General features: G+C 38.1%; 1 protein-coding gene across 12 annotated transcripts in view; it reads left to right on the top strand.

Moving 5' to 3' along the window:
- FIGN (fidgetin, microtubule severing factor) overlaps positions 1-22,229 on the top strand; it is a 138,481-nt gene that overhangs the window by 80,212 nt on the left and 36,040 nt on the right. For 6 of the 12 annotated variants that reach the window (XR_003519216.1, XM_027590230.2, XM_027590228.2 and 3 more), the window contains one exon: positions 14,680-14,838. The exons of 4 other annotated variants lie outside the window; for them this stretch is intronic. The gene's annotated coding sequence lies outside the window, so the exon portion shown is untranslated. The remainder of the gene's footprint in view (positions 1-14,679; positions 14,839-22,229) is intronic. 2 more of the 12 variants (XM_027590232.2, XM_027590226.2) reach the window with 1 other exon arrangement.

Genomic DNA, 22,229 nt, shown 5'->3' with positions numbered 1-22,229 from the left:
AGGCAGTGTGAATGAATTTAGGTCTTTGTGAGTTCTTCGAGGTCATTTATATATGTAATTATCTAATATTTATTAAGGTTATGATGAGCTAGGTAATGTTTTTTAAGTGCTCCCTTCAAATTAATACCTATGAATTATATGTGAGAGACTAAATGGAGTGGGCCTTCGTGAGAAGGAAAAAGAATTGATCAAAATATTTGTCTCAGGCAAAATCAATTAGTGTTCTTTGTGCTATAGTAATTGGCCAATTCCTACATGCGCTATTTTGCTAATGTCACTCATTTCCTGCAACTTCTAGTTTTCTTAACCTATAAAATAGGAATGATAATTAGAATTGAGTTTGAGAACCACTGAAAATTACTCAGCAAATACAGACATTTTTGAGAAATTATGGATTAGACGGTTATGGAATTTCAAAGGGTGTTTGTCAGGCCCAAGAGATGGGGATGGGAATAATTCATACTTTTCTTCTTAAACAAGCAAAAGCACCTAAACTTGTTTAGCAGGCCATAAGCTAGCTAGGTTCAACAGGAATTTTAACTGTGTAAACATTGAAATTGAGATAGTATGTTATTGTCAAATTTCAGAGAATATATTTGCCCAGAGTAATTTCAGAGTAGTCAGCTTATCAATTTATCTAATTTTTTGGTAAAAAAAATGTTAACAATGTAGAAAATCCTATCCCTAATTGCTAATTTTGCAGGTTTATTCTTAACACTTTTATTTGGTGGAAGTGTGTGTGAATGTGCATGCGTGCGTGCGTGTGTGTGTGTGTGTGTGTGTGAGTTAATGGATCTCCTCCTGTCACTTTCCTCTTCTTTGTAGAATTCTCTTCTCTGAATTGCTTGACACTAAGTGATATAAATTTTTAAATATAGGCAGAAAAGCTGTTATTTTTTATTTAGCTTTTACTGTGTAATGGAATTTGTGACAAGATTATTTGCCACAATGTTATTTTGTGTCTTGATTAGTGTTCTTTGTAAAGGACCCCGAGATATGTGTACAAAAGGCACTGTATGAGCTGTGAATGGAGGGGCAAATGACCTTCATTCAAATACAGCCAAGTAGTCATTACCAAAGTTTTCAGCAATTTGAACTGCCTAACTAGAGGCATGACAACAGTAATTGTGGATGTCCTTAAAGGATAGCTGTATACATTTTGATCAGTGAGTACCCTGAGTTCACTTTGAAAGAAGCAATTATTACTAGGTATAAGTTTTGCTTGAATTAAGTCCTTTACAATTGGCATTTTAGAAACTTCTTGGGCAGCCCTCGCTGACTGAATATTTTCCCACTAACGACAACATGGCCTGGTGTTGTACAGCAGAAATATGTTTGCCAACACTCTAATGACTTGCTATCAAAGGTCTTTTGTCGGGCGCCTGGGTGGCTCAGCTGGTTAAGCGACTGCCTTCGGCTCAGGTCATGATCCTGGAGTCCCGGGATCGAGTCCCATATCGGGCTCCCTGCTCAGCAGGGAGTCTGCTTCTCCCTCTGACCCTCTTCCCTCTTGTGCTGTCTCTCATTCTCTCTCTCTCAAATAAATAAATAAAATCTTAAAAAAAAAAAAAGTCTTTTGCCTCCCAAATAGACGAAACTGAGTTCCTAGGCAATGCCAGTATTATAGGTGTTTGAGTTAGACAGTGGCCACCAGCAGAGTATCAGCAATGTAACCTTTCTTGGGTAAAGGTTAGCTCTCATTTTTTAAAAGCATTACATTTTTTATTGCATATAGAAAACAAAAATCGGCCAATATTGAAGGTCCCTGAGCCGGGCAACCCCATGGCTCCATCACCCATCCTCTTCGTTGCACAGTGCATCTCCCAAAGCACTGATTTTCTCAAGTGTTCCCATAGTAGAATTTTTTTGTTTTCAAACCAAGTCAGACTCAGAACCCAAACTATAAAATGGATGAAAGCAATGAAAGGATAGTTTTCAGTCTTTAGTACTTGTCAGAAAATACTTAATTGCAGTATCTGTAAAACATCTTTTGTTGGATTGGTGCAGACCCCTCGTTCCCACTGAGCCCAATTTGAAAACTACCAGCCTGTCCACGGGGCGGGCAGAGAGCTCTTCAGAACAGAAACTCTGCCTTTAGTTCCTGTCACAATGTTGCAAGGAAGTCAGTACCTAACTAAAGACTTCTTCATCTAGGATTTACTTATCCAGCTATCCCAGACACTGAGCTTTATGTGAGGAGGCACATGCACTTCATTCCTTGGAAAGTCCTGCAAACTCTCACTTTGAAGCTATGTTCTTTCTTCACAAAGATCATGTAACTTGGTTGTCAAGTTTTCCATGCCTCCTAGAGACAAGAGACAGACAGCCTCACAGCAAGAGGGAAGCAAAATATATAAAAATCAGAAAGAGGAACATGTATATAACTGATGTACGTACATCATTTGGGATCATTTTAATATAGAATCAAGTAAATCTTTGTGTCCCCAAGTGCCTATTATATTACAATACATTGCAGCTGCAATATAGGTATCGGTAATTATGACAATCTGTTGGTAACCAAGGTTAAATTAATGGACCATCTTCCTATTTTTGAAAGGGTGGATTATGCATAAGAAGGGTTTCTGTCACTGGTAAGTAAATGCCATGCCTCTCTCTCTGTGTGTCAGTCTTCCTCCCTTCTTTTCCCTCTTCCCTCTCCTCAACCTGCCCACTGTAATAGAATGAGTCGATCATCGAGGCTGTGAAATAAAATCTGTGTTCAATTTCTGGCACTTTCACTTTCTAGCTATGCGACCTTGGAATAATGTTACTCAGTAATGTTATACTCTCTTTGTCACTGTAGTAATGAGGTTTAATGAGATAAGTGGTGGGCAGTTTAGTTAGTACTTTTTTTTTTCTTTAAAGATTTTTATTTATTTGTCAGAGAGAGAGCACAAGCAGGGGGAGCAGCAGAGGGAGAGGGAGAAGCAGGCTCCTCACTGAGCAAGGAGCCCGATGTGGGACTCGATCCCAGGACCCTGGGATCATGACCTGAGCCGAAGGCAGACGCTTAAGGACTGAGCCACCCAGGTGTCCCTAGTTAGTACTTAATAAATGTTTTTTCTTTCATGCTCAACAGAGATAAACTTCAGTTACTTATACTTTATCATCTTCTAAATTTCCTCTTGTAAACTCAGTATTTATGCCGTGTTACCTTAGTTTTGGTGATTGCTGCTTCACAAATCACCTCAAAACTTGGTTTAAAACAATAACAATTTGTTATTTCTCCTGATCATGGGAGTTGACTGGCACAGATAAGCAGTTCTTCACCGTCAGAAGGTGATATTGGCTGAGGCTGCCATCATGATGACATGTGTTGGAATGTTCGGTATGGTCACTCAGATGTCTGGTACCTTGGTGGGACTGTGGGAAACTCACGTGCAGCTGAGACACTGACCAGCTGGGCTTCTCTCTACATTAGTCTGAGAGCCTCATCCTCTCACTGTGGCCTCTCCATGTGGCCTCTTCACGAGAATGGCTACTTCTTACATTAAAGATTGGGCTCCCCAAAGTGTAAAAGCTTACATCTACAACTGGCCCAATGCTGCTTCTGTGGTATTTTGTTGTGGAAAGGGAGCCAGGATCTGACAATTCACTGTTGGAGGTAACTGAAGAAAGGTGGGAAGTGTGGTTGATTGGAGGCCATTTTGGAAACCAGCTACCAGTATTCGTCTTCTAATTCTTTGTCCCTGGCTTATCCCCATGACCCTGATAGTGTTGTACCTTACTTAGCATTACAGATGAGTCCTTTTTACAATTCTGCTTTAATTTGGAAGAAAACAGTGCTGGCAACTTTACAGGTATTGACATATGAGATGATAGCCTTTGGTCTAGCTCCAAAAAGTTTGTTCCGGGGGCACCTGGTGGCTCAGTTGCTTAAGCGTCTGACTCTTGATTTCGGCTCAGGTCATGATCTCAGGATTGTGAGATCGAGCCCTGCATTGGGCTCCAGGCTCAGCGGGGAGTCTGCTTGAGAGTCTCTCTTTCCCTCTCCCCTAATCCATCCCCCTGCACTCTCTTTCTCTCTAAAATAAATAAATCTTTAAAAAAAAAAAGTTTGTTCCAATGTTGAATAGCACAGCCCATGAGTAAAATAAATACAGTATATTTTTATATAGGATTTGCTTTATTAAAAAAAGAAAAAGCCTACTAATTTGGTGTTACTATCAAACCATCCCAAACATAATAAGGTTAGTTATGAATTGGGCCATGGTCCTTTTAAAATGAAATTCACTTTCTCACATCCTTTTCATAGAGGTCCATGTTAAAAGTGGCTAGAGCAAAAAGAATGGAGAAATAGTTTGCTGTTAAACTCAAAAAAAGAAAAAAACTTACAGGGTTTGAGAGCACTGTAGATTACCACTGGTTTTCTGAAATGAGTTATTTTGTCCAGTTCATTCTGATAGTTAAATTTTGATGTACAAAAAAAAAGTACATATTGTCATTAATCCTTCCACAAATTTATAATGTTTCTAAGTGAGAGGCCTCTGAGAATCAGATGGACCCTCTGTCTAGAAAATGCCCATATGCTCTAAATTTTGCATACAGTATCAAGGGTTTACAGCTACAATCAAATGTATCTATGAATCCCAGGTTAAGAACCCCAGTTGTAAAAGTCATTAAATCCCTAATGAGAGCAGAAAGGTAAGTTTCTCTTGGTACGTTATTTCCCAAGGCAGGACTTAGCTGTTTACAAAGAAAAGTTACTTTTTCAACCATGTAGACAATCACCACTGCTTTGATTCTATTAAAAATATTATACCCATTCCATTCTAATCATCCTATTCGGAGTTGGGGGGGTGGGGGACAAAATTAAAGAAATACAACGAAAAATAAAATTAAGAAGTTGTAGTCTAATTCACCTCTGTATCTGATGGTTCGGAGCCTTCATTAATGTTTGTAGAAGGAGCACAGGGATTTGGATTTCAATACCGAGCTTAAGGTGCCGCTCTTGGTCCTTCGGCAAATACTTTAAGCCCCCACTGTCTCTCCCTTTCTGCCTGCCCGTGCCAGTGCCAGTGCCTGGGCGGGGGGGTATCTGTGTGTGTCTCTCTGACAGTTTCTTTGGCTTTTTCACTCACTCATTTATCCCTCTCTTACCCTCTGTCTCTTGAGCTACTACATTCTTTCTCTCTGTCTCTCTTCCACTCTGTCTCTTTTTTTTTAAGATTTTTATTTTTTATTTATTTATTCATGAAGGACAGAAAGAGAGAGAGAGAGAGAGGCAGAGGGAGAAGCAGGCTCCCAAGGAGCAGGGAGCCCGACGCGGGACTCGATCCCGGGACTCCAGGATCATGACCTGAGCTGAAGGCAGACGCTTAACCATCTGAGCCACCCAGGCGCCCTCTGTCTCTTTTTATATGTATCCATATATAGGTCCATACATATCTGACATAAAAATATCTCTAGGGACCTCACAGAGATCTGGTGACAATCAAATAAGATGACTCAAATGCTTTCGAAGTATTTTGTAATTTTTACAGTGCAAATGTATTTAAACAGTTCTTATTTTGTAAGACTCGTTACTGAAAAATGGTTTGAATGTGGTGGAAAACACAAAGCTGGTTGGGAGACTTAGGTTCTAGTCCTGTTTTCAATAATTTGCTGTGCAATCTGAGGCCAGACTGCAAACCTCTGGAAGTCTCTGTTTCTTCAGAAATGGCAGGCAAGGTTATGCTAGCTGAGCTCTGGGCCCTTTTGCAAGCTCTGTTTTTCTTCTTGAATCTCTAATCCAGTGGACTGGGGAGAAGTGAAGTTTTTCCCTATTTTTGTGAGATTATGATATGATTCTTGGGTACTTTGATGCCGGTAGATTCTGTATATGCCCAGTGAATGGCACAGAATGAAGCCTCCCTGTCTCTACAGCTGGTCTCATGGGACTGTTACCTGGGAGAACTAGACACCCACATTGTTTCTTTTTCACAGCCGTCAAAATAACAGCTTTAAAAAGCATCTGCAGATTACATTCCTGGGGGGGGGGGGTGCAAACTTTCCTGACGTTTGTACTTAGTTTTAATTGTAGGAGGAAGCCTTCTCTGTTTGGCTCATCTATTTGATATATTGAATTTACCCAAAACAGACAGGGCCCTTTGTTCCAGCACTTTGGCAAATTGGCTTATGCCATTTTGTAACCTTACGTGCTTTTATGTTGTTAAGTTGCAAAGCTTTCTGTGTTCTTACTGCTGGTTGTTCTTGTCTGGGATGCCTATATCCGTACCAAAAGGGAGCCCGTGCTCCTGTAATTGTGGCAATGTTTACTTCTTCCCATCAGTGTATCTGCTCTCTTTTCTGAAGTAATCACTATAATTACACTTCTTCAATGAGTTGCGCTCTATTGTGTCACCAGGCCTATCTGCTAAACATCACTGTGTTTTCTTATCTGAGTGCTCTCAAATGGGGAAAGTGAGATGTGTTGGCAAGCCACCTTCAATCAAATTAATGTGAGACCAATGTATTGTCAACAGAGATGGTGGCGGTCCCTATTTATCCTGTTTCCACAGGATGGTACAGTAACTGACCTAATGTTTATAATGAAGTGTTTATTTGGCCGAGAGGTGCATATACAGGCTAATCCTTAAAGAACAATAACAAAGTCTATTTTCTTACTACTTTGACTTTATTGTCATGTCAGTGGAACATGTTACAGCTGTGTTTTTGTAAAAAAAAAAATGAAATGAGGTGAAGTGTTTGGATTTATCATCGTAAAATTTTGGATATGCCAGGACTTCCATGGCTTGAAAAGTAAAATGTTGGTTATGAGCCCCTATCTTTTTAGCTTATTACTTCAGTGTATGTTTTCAACAAAATGCATAATACTCCTAAAGCTTTATTATAGAGTTTCTGTTATAAGTAACATGGAAACAATGGCTTATGCCTTTAAAACACACATCACAATACTTGAGTAATTTTAATTTTACTTAACAAAAAGAGGATGCAATAGAACAAAGGCATTTCTTTATATAGTAGCTATGTTAAGTTAGTCCTATAATACAGTTGTAGATTTTTGTGTACATTTATTTATTCGATTTATATTGCTCTTGATTTGACAGTACAGCAAAATTTCAACAACCAGAAAAGGAAATTTTCCATCCATGTACCAAAAGCTATATATGCCAAATTATGTATTTATTTTAATAGTCTTAAGAACAGGAGTAAGGAAAAACAATAATTTTCATCCTTAATTTGTACTGGAAATTGCTACATGATAGTGATCAAATTAAATATGCAAATATAATCCATGCTCTGGATTTCCTAATGACTTATTCTTACAGTTAGAAGTTGGGAGGATCGTCTCACATGTACAAGGAACTTTTGTGCTCCAATTTATAGAAATTAGAGAATGACTGACCTGGTTATACACCTTTTCTTAAGTAGATGTTGAGGATCGGGCCCCAGCCCATGTCTTTTAAGCATATGTAATTATAACTCAGACCTCATATTCCATGCAGATAATGCCTTAATGTGAACAAGCTTAGAGTAGATCTTAATATTTTTATGTAAGGTATTTAATAGATCATTCTGTGGACTTACCTGAAAAAATAACCAACACAACTAAAATGATACTTCTATGAGAAGATATTCCTGATCTACTAAAGGGACTCTTGGAAGACATTCTAACTTGTAGGCTGGTGACATCACAGTAGTATATTTTCTTTTTGAAACAATATCTAAAAGCATAAAATGCAGGAATGTCCCATTTCATTCCTAAATGAAACACATAACATTTGGATGAGGAAAAACAGCATAACTACAAATGCTTCCCCTTTTAGTAATGGCCAACTTTTCTCTATAAATGACTGGGAAGTCACTCCAAAAGATTATATTAACATAATCTATTAGTTTTTTTTATACAAAAGAACATAGCAACTGGAGAAAAAAATGTTATTTTAAGATTTTAAAATAATTTCTCCCCTCAAAGCTGACACTATATAAGTGAGTTTTGCACCTCAAGATATTTCCATAAAGTTGCAGACCACCAGAGATAAGGGTAGTAACCAGGGAGATTACTTAATGATCAACTAATGATTTCTGTTAATTACTGTACTAATAAATTTAGTGTTGTTTACATTTTACATTTAATTTTAAAGTTTGTTGTACTGTATATGGTGACTAGTATTGTAATTATAGATTTGTTCTTGGGGCCCACTCATTTACTTCCTTGTAGAATTAGTTACAACTGTGTTCTCTAAGTCTGAATTATTCTCAGATGTTAATTGGCTTTTAGAATCTCTCCTCACGTTTCGTTATTAAAGAAGATTCATCAGAGGAGACTAGTTAGGAAGCACTTATGGTTAAGGCCTGTTTTCTTATAACTATAACCAGCTTTACCTCAAAACATTGTTTCTAGAGGATGACCTTGTGTCATTTCCCAAACAAGGGAACTGTGTTAGACACCTGCCCTCACACCTGCTGGAATATGGGGAAGCAAGAATAAGATGGGGGGGGTGCAGCAGCTCAGTGTCAAGGAGCCAAAGGACTCCTCTGCTCACCATGACTATCACCCAGGGCTTGGGGGTGAGAATGTGACAGGAGAGGTAGAGAATCCTGCCCAGGAAGCATGATAACCCTATTCCCTTCTCCTTGTTAATTTAATCCTTGCTATGCTCCTTCTAGCAACTCCACTTTATTTGGAATATTTTGGCTCTGTTGATGTATTCTTTATGTGTTTGTATATTTTTTCTTTGCATGCTACTGCCTAGTATCCAAAAGGGAGGATGTTGTCCCCATTCTGCCTAGACGTAAGGTGTTCTTGGTTGCCAATGCTAGGGCCCTTCTTGAATGGAAGCCAACTTCTGACCATTATTATACCACAGTCCTCATGATCTAAGTACACGGCTTTTCTTGAACATACCATAACCTTTCATATCTGTAAAGCCTTTACATATAGTGTTACGTCTATCTGGAATGCCATTCCACTTTTCCATCCTACAAGACTTGGATTTATTTATTCATCTGATATATAATTAGTAAGGAGCTACCATGGACTAAGAACTGCGTTAGCTAGTAGTGTCAGAGAGATGACTTATATTCAGTACTTGTCTTTGAGAAGTTAGAGTCCTGACAGAAGGTGTTCCTTCCTCTGAGTACCCATAGCGTTTTATACATTTTAGGTTGTCTTAGATAAGGCATACTCTCCCACCTTCCCATTTCTCTCGTCCCTAGAATTAGTTTCTTAGTATAACATTGTAGAAATAAAGGAGGCCTTAGGGATCGTCTAATCTAACTCCATTTGTAGATGAGAAAACAAATGATCAAAGGGCTAAGTGAACACAACTAATTACTTGAGCTGAGACTAATTGCCCAGACTTGTTTTCTCCTAAATCTAGCATTGTTGTCACTGTCCCACTGGCTCTGCAAGTATTTCCAGAAGCTTTTGGGAAGCAGTCATTACTTCTGTTGGATTACTAGGGTGCTAGTCATTAGCATCAGCCTAGCCTAACAGTGTGTGGAACTATACCATGATGGTTAAAGAGGAAATGTACTTTCAGAAAACAAATTCTCAATGAGTATTTTACATGCTGGGAGTCATGACTCAGCCATGCACAAATGACCTAAGCCAGAATATTCTAAAGTGACAGAAAAAGAATATTTCTTTTACCTAAAATGACAGCCAAATGAGTCTATCCAGTTAGGTTGGTATATGATTATAGCACAACAGTTTTGAGGGACAAGTGTTCTTTATTACTGAAATGCATCATAATGCATAACCCTGAATTCTGCTGGAAATCTTTGGAGGCTGAGTGGTCTAAAGAACATAGGTTCTATAAACACATGGACCCCAGACTTCTTTACTAGACTTTAAGCGGAAAATGAAGGATAAGCTCATCCCTACTTGTTACCAACACAGGTCGTGGTATGATTCTAAGAAGAGTATTTTGTATCCACTAAGTCTGATTTATCTGTAAGGGTTCCCCCCATGGGATTTACTGCCATTGCAATACTGTCTTTTTTCCTCATCAGTTCTCCACCTCCTTTGCCTCTGGAGGACTATCTTTGAAATTATGATTACGTTCTAGCATATGGATTTTTAATTTTCTGGAAATGTATAAAGCAGCCAGGATTGGATAATGGAAAGCTCCCCAGACTGGTGCAGGAGTTCTTGGTTCTCATTCTGGCGCTGCTGCTACTGAGACATAAGAGCTCTGGGCCTCCCCCCGCCTCAAGTGTAAGAGGCAGGGGCTGAACGAATGGCCTTCAAAGTCCCTTCAAGCTCTGTGATTCAGTGATAGGAAATTGAAGCTTTGGCTGTTAATTTTTCCATTGATTTCTGAAATTCTCCTTTAGTAATCCCTGACTCTGAAATAAGTCAAATATAAAAATAGGATGATGAAGTTACTGTCGACACTCTCTTTAAATAACTTTAAACTGCACAATCCTAGCTTTTCAAAACGAAGTTTGGGGAAAATCCCTTTTCAGAGAGTTCGTAATTAACATGCATTGTGTAAGCAGCTACAGCAGCCTTTCACTGGTGAACGCTTCCAGTTTCGGGAAGCCCTTTGGGTAAAGCCCTGCTTAGCAGGTTTAATGTGAAGAGTTGGTGTCATCCCAATGAGCTGTCCCTGACAGAGTAAACATGGCTCCGTCTGTGCTGTCCCTCCCTGGCTGGCTGTGGGTTTCCAGCCCACTGAGCACTTGATGCCAAACAGTCTGTTAAGGGACAAGGAAGAGACTCTTTGGGGATCCCTGGTATTTATCACTGTTTAGGAAACTTGAGGTTCAAAGGGCCAGGACTCATATACACCAGTTTTATTCTAAATATTTGATCAAGGACATGTGGAGGGATTTTCAGCTTTTTTGGCTTCTTTTCTTTAGCATAAGATGACACTGCTGTTCTGCTCAGGTGTGTTTTTGTTAACCCTGTCTTTTGTGTATCTAAATATAGTTCTAAGACCTGGCATACGATCCAAACTGTCGGATTTTTTTTTTTTTTCAAGTGAGTAAGTCTTGATTTGTTATCCAACTCTGAGATGTTGCTCCCATAAAAAGTTCATTTCCAGAGAAATGAATCAAATTGCTTTTTAAGTACGGACTCTTAAAAGTATAAAGCATATTTAAAGTCAGTTGTTACAAATGATTGTTTCTTGAACAGAAATGTATAAAATAAAAACAACCTAACTTAATTGTAGAAACACATGTGTAGACACACACGTAACTATATATATTAGAGAGGTAGGGTGGCAGGAGGAGGTGCGCTGTTGAAAGAAATGGTACAATGAGTAGCTAGCTGGTGCAGGTTTTCACAATAATGATTAGGAACAGACCAAATCTTCTTCTTAATTCTTGCATTCTTGTTCCTTAGTTCAAAGTTGTGGATTTTTTCAGTTCAATATGTCCTGCACTTGTTAACTTGATTAAACATATTGATTTTTCATAATTAAAAGGCAGTTTACTATTTTATAATGATATGCTAATTCTAAAGCACATGGAAGTTTTCTCCAAAAGCTTTTTATTTTGGAAGTAAATGTAAAGGTAATATGAAACTTCTTGCAGGAAGCCCTTCCTTTACACGTGTACAAGTGTGTGTACATATCTGTAGTTTCATATGAAATAGCTTTTCAGCAGAGTAGTTATTTTAACACTAAAGACAACACTTGGATAAGAAGAAGGAGGAGGAAAAGAAGAAGAGGAAGAAGAAGAAGAATACAATAAGAATTGTTTGAAAATGTGTTAATTAACCTAACTTCATGCCTACAATATTCATGTATGTATCTATTTATGCTCACAAAAAACTAAAATATTAGAACGTCAGGTGAAGAGCAATAAACTACGTAGGTAAAGTACAAAAGGAATCCCCAGTGCATTTAGTCCTCCCTGAGAAATTTAGAAGAGACAACTTTTACTGGTTGAAAAATAATTGATTTCGTACTTGAAAAATAATGCCTTTGGGATTTTTGTTGTTTTGTTCATGGTGTAACTTTTTCCTATTTGGTTTCAATGTATCTGTGCTCATTCCCCACTGAGAGAGTAATGGACTTTTCAGGAGTATCTTTAAAATGTACATTAAAACAAATTGTGTTTTTAAAACAATGTATCCGAGGAGCTATAGCCAGGGTTTTAGCGGACTGTTGGCCTCAGAGCAGTGTAGGAAGTGATTATTGTAGCAACTGAGTCTGAATTTCTTTTTCTTACAAAGATCTGAGGCAACACAGTATATGTTTGCCATGTGTAACTTATACTGGGTAGGAGATTTATTGCCAAAGTAATCTGCACAATAGAGCCTGTAATTATAGATTGTAACAAATGCATCAGGGCAAGTGGTCTTGCCCTGAAAAAGTTTAAAACCTTTTTCTGGCACCTGTCACCTTAACATTGAAATGATTCAAGTGCTATTTTTCAGTATGAACCATTTTAAGTAGAAAAAACACCCTGAGAACTAAGCCAGTCATAGGAGATAATGCAAAATCATATTTTGGAGATATAAAGCAATTCCTAGTTAGTCTTTAATATACTTTTTTCAGTTCAAGAGCATTGAAAAAGAAAATATTTTTATTTTCTTTTTCACCTTGCGTATGATTATCATTTCTTTTTTATGATGAATTCTATTATTCTACTTTTATTAGCAAGCAAAAAAAAAAAAAAGCATTAACTTTAAATAAGGGCCCGTAAAAAATTCTGTACTTATTGGGATCTGTAAAAAAAAAAAAATCAGTTTTGCTTACTGAAAGGGTAAAATGCTGTTTAATATACTTTTCTCTTTGCAATTAAATTAGATTTCTTTTAGTGGAGAAAAACTCATAAAGGATACAGCCTTGGAGATGTAATATGCTCTAACATATTTAAATAATTAGACTTCTGTCTCATTGAAATGTATGTGCTCTAGGTTTGATAGTGATAAAAGCATGAATATTAGTATGATTAGGAAATTACATCATGTCACAGCATAATTGATTGATTGATAGCTGAGTGAAAACTAACCATAAAGCACGTGAAAATAAATGCCTGCTCAGTAGTTATTCGGGCAGAATTTTTACATCTACCCAGTTGCAAGATTAGTAACTGAAATGCTTATCTCCCAAACGAAATGGAATTGATGTTTCTTCCTCTTTTTTACTCTGTGTGTGTGTGTGCGTGTGTGTGTGCACTTTCATTATAACACTGGCAAGGAAAAGAATACGATTCAAAGTGCTTAGTGCTCAATTCAGGAACTAATTGTTCCTCAAGACCTGTCAGATGGACACCAGATTACTAATTGACTCTATGAGCAATTAGTGTTTTGGAATTTCCTTTCAAAGTCTCAAGGTCGAAATGTAAAGCTTCACTAACACAAGCGTGGATACTCTTTTTACTCATCTCTTGAGAATTGAATTTCCCAAACATTTAAACTACCATTAATTTTTAAAAAGCATTTTGTCTTTTTTTTTTTTTTTTTCTGTTTGTGCTTTCACTTTCTCATTCCCTGCCCTAATCTTTTAAGGATTCCTGCTCACACAAGTCTTTGGCAACACTCACACTAGTGGAGAAGGGCTGGAGAAGCGAGACCACTGCAGGATTCTCTGTTTCAAAGCTGAACCAATATTCACCATTGACATATCCATTCATCTGTGCAGGGTCATTGGAAATCCTCTCTCTCTAGTTTTTCCTTCCCTTCAGGGAGCAATGCTTAAAAGAGCAAACCCCTGGTGTGAAGAGATAGGAGAATTCTCAGCACGGCCAATGGTGCCAGGAATCGAATTAAAGTTGTCCATTTGCAGATGACTGGCTGTTGGAGCTCCCAGCACATGGAGGCCCTGTGCTTTCAGTTGATGCTTTGTTTACTTGAAATTCTGTCAGTGGCACTTCAATTTAATTTTTTTTTAATGGCAGAAGTCATATCATGCCAAAAATATGCCAGGAGGGTAACAACACTAAGATATGTGCTGCTCAATAGACTTATAACATTTTATTAGGTTCCCAAGGCTTGCTCAAGGAAAAATAAAAATTTTACAGCTTTGCAGGAAAGGACTGTGCTCCACACTGCAGTAGCCAAAAAAAAAAAAAAAAAAAAGTTAAATCATTACTGAATTCACTCTTTTGAGGAATTTAAAACTTGTCATTTCTTCTGCAGTTGTTGACATTCCCAGATCCATTTTGGCATAAATCACATTTTGATATGACTGAACCCACAATTTTGACTACCTTCATATGCATTATCTCTTCTTAGTGAGAGGCACTCAGAAGACATGTGCTGCCATCAAATCATAGATGCCGGAAGTCAGCACTGAAGGTGTTTTCTCCAGTTTGATTTTCTTTGTTATCATAGGAGGTGTTTGCATGGCTTAATTGGTTGGGCAAAGTTAAGAACTGTCAGAATTAGGTTTGCGAGGAAAGATTTGAAAACCCCAGGAAGAACGTTAACCTGTTCAGGAGACGGAAGTTGAGAATACGTAGTCCTCCTGCCAAGTCCCCGAGAGCCAAGCATGTTTCAATTGTCAGCTTTGAGTTTGTGATTGCCACTGGTTCGTTATGTTTCTACTTTCACTTTAATTTCTCTCCATTTTATTTGCAAATAGTGAAGAGTGCCTGGCACAAGTAGGTCCTCAATAATCTTTATTGATAGAATGAATAAATGATGTTTAATATTCTTTTTTATTTATAATTAAGATTTTTTTTATTTTGCTTTGTTTTTTTAGTACCTCATTAATAAAAAAATTGTCCTGTGCTTTACTTGGCAAATTCTATTTCATGCTTACTTTCCCCCAGATACAAGTTTTACATATATCCCTAGGATTGCATTTGGAAAAACGTGGGAAATACATGTGCCCTAAGCATCTATACCTATTCAGATGTCTCCTGACTACAGTTCGTTGTGCAGCGGCTTGTTCCTACCACCTTCATTATAATATCACCCTTGGAAAGCAGGTACGCGTAGTTTGAGAAGTAGTATTGTAGCAAACAGTTTAATCTAAGTGACCTTACACAAAAGAGAAAATGTACAGTAACAGTCAAACTTGTAAAAAGGGCAAACTGTATTCTCAAGCAACCCAGAACGGATTTTAACCACAATGAACGGACTGTGTCATCATTTTAAGAGCAAGCTACACAACTGATTTTTGAAGTACCTACTACTCTCTTTAAGATTTATTACCGAGTGCAGGGCACGACTCTTTTCTCAAAAGCATCCCCTCCAAAAAAAAAGAAACCTTATCTTTCATCCCTCTCTCTTTCTCTTTCTCTCTGTCTCTCTATCCATTTATTTGTTTTTTAAGCTATGCTAAGGAGCAGTTCCCACTGGTGCAATGAAGCCGTTCCTTTTCTTGAGTTATCTAGACCTTTTTAAAAAATGTCATATCTGGTTATCCGTAATATAAAATAACAGATCAAAGTTACCATGGTGCAGCCTCACATCTTAAATATCAGTCTGTGCCCTCTAACCATTAGTTATCAAGTATCATTTGGACCACTCATGGCATAAACTCTGTTACAAGAGTTTCACAAATAGAATGCAAGTGATGTGACTTCAAAAGAAATTTAAAAGCATATTTATAATGCTTGTTCCTGATATTTGGTTACCTATCCAAAGTTTTTAAACATAACATTTAAATATAAGGATTAAACATTTTATCACAGTCTTATTACCTGTTAAGTCTTATTCAGTAGCACCCATAGGTCTTGCACCTATGATGCATGATGGATCTAGCACCCATAATGAAGTCTTATTTTATTTGTTAGATTTTCTGAGGACTGTATTAATGAATATGATAATCATCAAGTGCATTTGATATTAAGCATACATATAGTAAGTACTAAGAAAATATATATTATTCTGATTTTACAAAAAAAATAGGTACTATTTACGTAAATAGTGACTCTCTGTGTTTCATAAGAATTTAGTTGGTCTGGTTTTATCACTAATTTGACATTTTTGCTTATTTAATTTTTCCTTTCTTATTGATGGAGCACATACTCTGTACGAAGTACAGTGGGAAATGCTGGAAACATAAAATGAATAAGACAGTCTTTGCCTAGTGAAAGAGATGAACACAGAAACAAATGCTATAAGTGGCTAAATGATTCTTAATAGAAATTTACCATAGGAAAGTTATACATCTTCCTTTTAAGTTTCCAAAACATTTTCTTGCATAGCTATGTGTAACTAAGAATCAGACATCATTCTAGTCACTGAACACTATGCAAAAGAACAATCATATTCACTTATCACATACAATTTTGATAGAAAAACACACTGTAGCATCACACAAGTTCATAAGATGTTCACACACACACACACACACACACACACACACACACACACACACACACACACCAATGATAAGTACTGAAGAGATAACTGACCTCAAGGACCTCGCAGTTTAGTGGGACTGCCAAGAAGGAAAGAATAATATAGGGTAGGGAAGGGCATTACAAGTAGAAAGAACAGCGTATATAAAGACATAAGGTAGGAGAAAGTGTAGTATATCCCTTAAAGTTAGTAGTGTGTACAGCATGCTGTCAACAATATAGAAACTAGAACTACAGAGAAAAATTCCAAGTAAATTTTAAAATACTCAAAGGAAAATGAAAACTTTTAAAAGTAAAAAGTAGCTTTAATGGAAGTCATTGCTACATGATTATAGATAATGGTCACTTTTTATTTATGTAGTTTCCATATTTTTAAATAAGCTTGCATTTTAAAACCAGGGAAAGTTTCTTTTTTTAAAAGTAAGCCCCAAATACATATATACAAATAAGAACCGGAGAGACCCGGCTGAAAGGGACAAGGTTGACCTAAAGCAAGAGCATGGGAATGAAGAAGGATCAGATGTTAGTGTTTTAAAGGATTAACTAAGACTATGCTTGATTGAACACAGGGTAAGAGAGGAAGAGCTAGATTACCTGAAGTCTGAATTTTCTTTTTTTTTAAAAAAAGATTTTATTTATTTATTTGACAGAGAGAGACACAGTGAGAGAGGGAACACAAGCAGCGGGGCGGGAGAGGGAGAAGCAGGCTTCCCGCTGAGCAGGGAGCCTGATGCCAGTCTCCATCCCAGGACCCTGGGGTCATGACCTGAGCCGAAGGCAGACACTTAACTGACTGAGCCACCCAGGCGCCCCTTGGCTGAATTTTCTTTGCACAGTTTGAGAACTTAACTCTAGCTGCTTGTGAAAGTTATTTTTATTAAAAGTAACACAGTAAGTTATTGGCAGGGCCAGAAAAAGGAATTTAATTCTCCTAATCATAAATTAGTAGCAGAAAGATCAAAGGGCATTTTTTATCACGCTTCTGAAATCTATCTACCGGTAACTTCTCATTATTTCTCTTTAGTTCTGTCCCTTGGAATATCAAAGAACTCTGGCAATGGTAGTTCCTGGAAAGCAACATAACGTTCTCGTTGCTTTCCTTCCGTCTTCTCATTCTTACCCTCAGAACAACCTTTCCAAGGAAATTATTATTATCTCCATTTCATTTTTTTTTGTTTTTTATTTTTTTAATTTAAATTCAATCAACATATAATGTATTATTGATTTCAGAGGTACAGTTCAGGGATTCATCAGTCTTATATAACACCCAGTGCTCTTTACATCAGGTGCCCTCCTTAACGCCCATCAGCCAGTTACCCCATCTCCCCAACCACCTCCCCTCCAGCAACCTCAATTTGTTTCCAATGTCTCTTACGGTTTGTCTCCCTCTCTTATTTTGTCTTGTTTTATTTTTCCCTCTCTTCCCCTATGATCCTCTGTTTTGTTTCTTAAATTCCACATATGAGTGAGATAATTGTCTTTCTCTGATTGACTTATTTCACTTAGCATAATACCCTCTAGTTCCATCCGCATCATTGCAAATGGCAAGATTTCCCCTTTTTTGATGGCTGAGTAATATTCCATTATACATATATTCATTACACATCTTCCATATCCATTCATCTGTTGAGGGATATCTGGGCTCTTTCCATAGTTTGGCTATTGTGGACATTGCTGCTATAAACATTGGGGGGCAGGTGCCCCCTTCTGATCACTACATTTGTTTCTTTGGGGTAAGTACCTAGTAGTGCAATTGCTGGGTCATAAGATAGCTCTATTTTCAACTTTTTGAGGAATCTCCATACTGTTTTCCAGAGTGGCTGCACCAGCTTGCATTCCCATATTATCCCCATTTCAAAGGTAGGAACACTGAGACATAGGAGGGCTAAGTCATTTGCCTCAGGTCCCTTGACTAGTTACTGGAAGTCTAGGGGTTCAGACCTGGAACAATTCAAATATATGCCAAGATTCAATCCACTGTGATCAGAGTATGACAATACTGACATTTCAGCAGAATTAACAGTTAAGAATTAAAGGTCCTTATTTTGGCCAATTATGATTTTTTTAAAGGTAGTTCTTGGTAAGAAGAGTGAATAAAATATTGTAAACAGTGTAAAAATAATTTTGGTAAAATATCTAAAATACTCTCTTTACTTTCTTTCAATAAATGCAAGTATTACATCCTGTAGCAAATTCTACATCATTAATTTCTTCTCTGAGACTCTACTGTTTTCTGCATTCTATAAAGTATATACCAATTGGCAGGCTCTAACCCAAAATGACCATAGATATTTTACAGGTAGAAGTTAGTAAGAGGTCCAAAAATTGCGGAAAGGTCTAGAATCATACTTACTGGTTATACTTTCTCCTTCTCAGAGGTGAGTACCCGTGACAGTGGAAATGGACGACCCTAGTTAAGAGAGTAACTTGTTCAAGAGCTCTGGAGGTGGGGGCACCTGGGTGGCTCAGTCGGTTGGGCATCTGCCTTTGGCTCAGGTCGTGATCTGGGGTCCTGGGATCGAGCCCCACATGGGGCTCTCTGCTCGGCGGGGAGTCTGCTTCTCCCTCTCACTCTCCCTCTGTGCTATCTCTCTCTCAAATAAATAAATAAAAATTAAAAGAAAAAAAGAGCTCTGGAGGTGAAGGTGGAAGGATTATTTTTTATCTGAAATATGTCTTGCTCAGTGTTGGCCTACAAGATATACCAAAGCCAATGTGTGGAAATAATAGAAGATTTGAGTAAAAAGAGTAACAAAGCTACTAGAATAAGAAGAATAAACTTAAATTCTGGCCCCAATTCTGCCAATTATTGGCTTTGTAATGGTAATTTGTTCATTGCATACATTATGCCAATTGGCATTTATAACAATTGTGTGGGGTTGACTAGTGAGGAATTTTAAATTCAGGGACTGGTCTTAAGCCCAAGACTACTGTAATAGTGACGAGGGAGCTAGTACTAAAATGTATGTCTTTTGGATCCTAACATAGTATCTTCTATTGGAAAAGACGCATAAACAATATTTCTTTTAATTTTGGAGACCACTAAATTATTTGATACAAGTCACTACAACCATCTTTGCCCCAGATGAAAAGGGCACCATGTTTTAGAAGGTCCGGTCTTGCCCTCTTCCAAGTCTCTCATATTCCCTATTGTGAGGATAGAGTCCAAGGGCCATGAGGATGTTTCAACTTCGAATCCATGCCCTCCTTGTAGACCATGTTCCAGACACTTGGAATTCCGAGTCCACTTCTAGGACCCATGCAGGGCTCTTCACCAGGTCTGTCCTCCCCCAGGTGGAAAGTGTCCTCAATGTGTGTACTTCTGGACCGAAGTGGAGGCCGAGAGGCAGCTGGTTGGAGGTGGGGGACTGGCAGGCAATGGATGGAACCTTCTACAGCATGCATGTTAAGCTGCTTAGGCAGTGAGATGATTGTGAGCAAAAAGAAAAGCCAGTCACAGGTCAGCCTCTCCTATTCTGGAAGAGCTCTGATGACCCAGAGACAGAAAATGCTAAATTTGAGCCCAGCTCTCCAGACATCTATGAAGGTAGAACTATAAAGGCAGAAAGAAAGAACATATTTTAACATTTTTTGGTTCCGTTTATGACTTCCAAAATAATTTGTAATGTTTTAAATATTTTAAGTATTAGATATATAGAGTATGGTAGGGCCTTCATGAAGCAAATCTTTCTAGATACAGAAAGATATAGATAAATATCTAGATTTAAGATGTAGATAAATATCTAGATTTATGTATAAAGATATAGATAAATACATCTATAGAACAAATATAGTACCTACTTTAAATAGTTACTCTATCACTGGACATATAGGTACGAACAAGACAGACTAGGTCCCTGACCTCTTCCAATGGTATGGATTCCTGGGCTCAAACAGATTAGTTTAGCAGGTGATACAGATGAGACAGGAAGATAAAATGAGCATTAAAATGCAAGTACAGGGGAATGTGGGGAACGGTAGATTAAAAGAGAAGGCAGCAATGTCTGGGAAGTCTTCCTAGATGAAGTAACAACAACAACAACAATAATAATACAAAGACTTCTCAAGCTAAGAGTAAGATATTTTAACCTAAAATAGATTTTCTTAGGGAACCATATACCTTACTATCCAAATAAGGATAGTTTAACTTTCTTATTTTTAAATAAGACTGAAATAGATGATAAACTTGGGGAACAAAGTTTCCATGGATAACCTAACTAAATGTTTTTAATTATTAAAGCACTGTCTTTCTTTGTACAAATGTATACTTATGTTATCTATCACACAATATGCATAAGGTACAAAAATATGCTAAAATCAAACCAACCTCATGACTTAGTCAGTAGAGCATAATGCAGTCTTTTGTTACAGAAGTGAAACCAGCAGGAGTTCAGATGTTATAAAATGAGCATGAACTGCACATCTGTCAAGTGGGGTTCTTCCGTAACTCAAGCAGAGTTGCCTTCCTGGGAGAACTCTCCTACCATAAAAAGCCCAAGTAGTAACCTCAAAGAAAACGAGAGGAATACCCAAAACTACACAATAGGCAGAAATCTCTAGCACCTACTGATTACTTGCCTTATGAAGTGAAGAGGAAGATGATGGAAACAGAGCAACGTGTTTGCGTTCGGGGGCAGAGACGAGTGTGAAAAAGACCAGACGGCTGTGTAATATTGTAAACACATTTTCTAAGTTTTAATGAATTCTAAATGGAATGGATTTTTTTTTTCTTGAGGGGAGAGACAATAAGTATTCTTTAGGCAGTAACCATTTCTTTTCCACGTAGTTTCATATATTTCCTCAAAGGCTATACATCTTCCTGAAAGTTGAAAGTCTTCTTAAATACTCAGTAATGACTACCAGTTTTCATCCTTTTTATAATACAGATCTTTGCCACAACTGGGCTGCAGTCTTCAATTAGGCTTATTTTTCCAGGGTTGTACTTCCTTGTCATAAACGGCAACAGCTCTACTGTCCACTAGTTTGTATGTGGTGATTTCCTGATAGTGAGGATGCTTTTGCCTTGATTCCTCCACTCTCTTTCATCCTGTGTCTCCTTGTGACCAGGGTTTGTACCTGACGGCAATCTGGGGTACAGTCAGTAGACTGGGGAGCAAGACATGGGACGTGGGTCTACCTGACGAGCTTGTAGGAAAACAGAAAGGATACCTGACTCCAAAAGTTTCTTAGGGAAACAGAAGGGAATCCACAGATCAAATATACGCCCTCTGTCCTTGAACTCCTTCCCACCTATCTCAGACGAAGAGGTTCTTTCTTTTTTCCCCCCGCTGACTGTCTGAAATGCGTACCCTCGATTCTCATTTCAGTTCTTTTTTTTTTTTTAAGATTTTATTTATTTATTTGAGAGAGAGAGAGAATGAGAGATAGAGAGCATGAGAGGCAAGAGGTTCAGAGGGAGAAGCAGACTCCCTGCTCAGCAGGGAGCCCGATGCGGGACTCGATCCCGGGACTCCAGGATCATGACCTGAGCCGAAGGCAGTCGCTTAACCAACTGAGCCACCCAGGCGCCCCTCATTTCAGTTCTTGATGATCCCGCTCTGCTGGTTCCCACCCGTGCCCCATCCACACAGTGTTCTAGTTTTTCTTCTTTCCTCTCCACTATTTCTTTCCCTCATCCTGGAGCAGGGGTTGGCAGGCATCTTCTGTGAGGGCTGGATGGGGCAAGTATTTTTCAGCTTTGTGGCCTATCTGGTCTCAGCCCCACTTCTCAGCTCTGCTGGGAGCTAGGAGGCAGTCACAGACAGAACATGGGTGTGAACGGGTGTGACTGTTCCAATCCTATTTTACTTATTAAAGAAGAGGTCACACTGGATTTGGCCTACTGCCATAGTTTGCGACCCTCAGTCGAGATAAATGACCAGGTTTTCCTCATATCCCTTAGAAAATCTCCTGCCTTGATTCTTCTCTTCCCCGGTAAACTGCTATTCATCTTTATTAAGGTGTTTATCAGTGAGGAAAGTTCTTCCATGCTTGCCGTATCACTTTCTCAT

The sequence above is a fragment of the Zalophus californianus genome, chromosome 3, assembly GCF_009762305.2.
Source record: "Zalophus californianus isolate mZalCal1 chromosome 3, mZalCal1.pri.v2, whole genome shotgun sequence".
In the NCBI taxonomy this organism is placed as follows: domain Eukaryota; kingdom Metazoa; phylum Chordata; class Mammalia; order Carnivora; family Otariidae; genus Zalophus; species Zalophus californianus.
The sequence above is the reverse complement of the archived record's forward strand: the minus strand, read 5'-3'. Positions and strand labels throughout refer to the sequence as shown.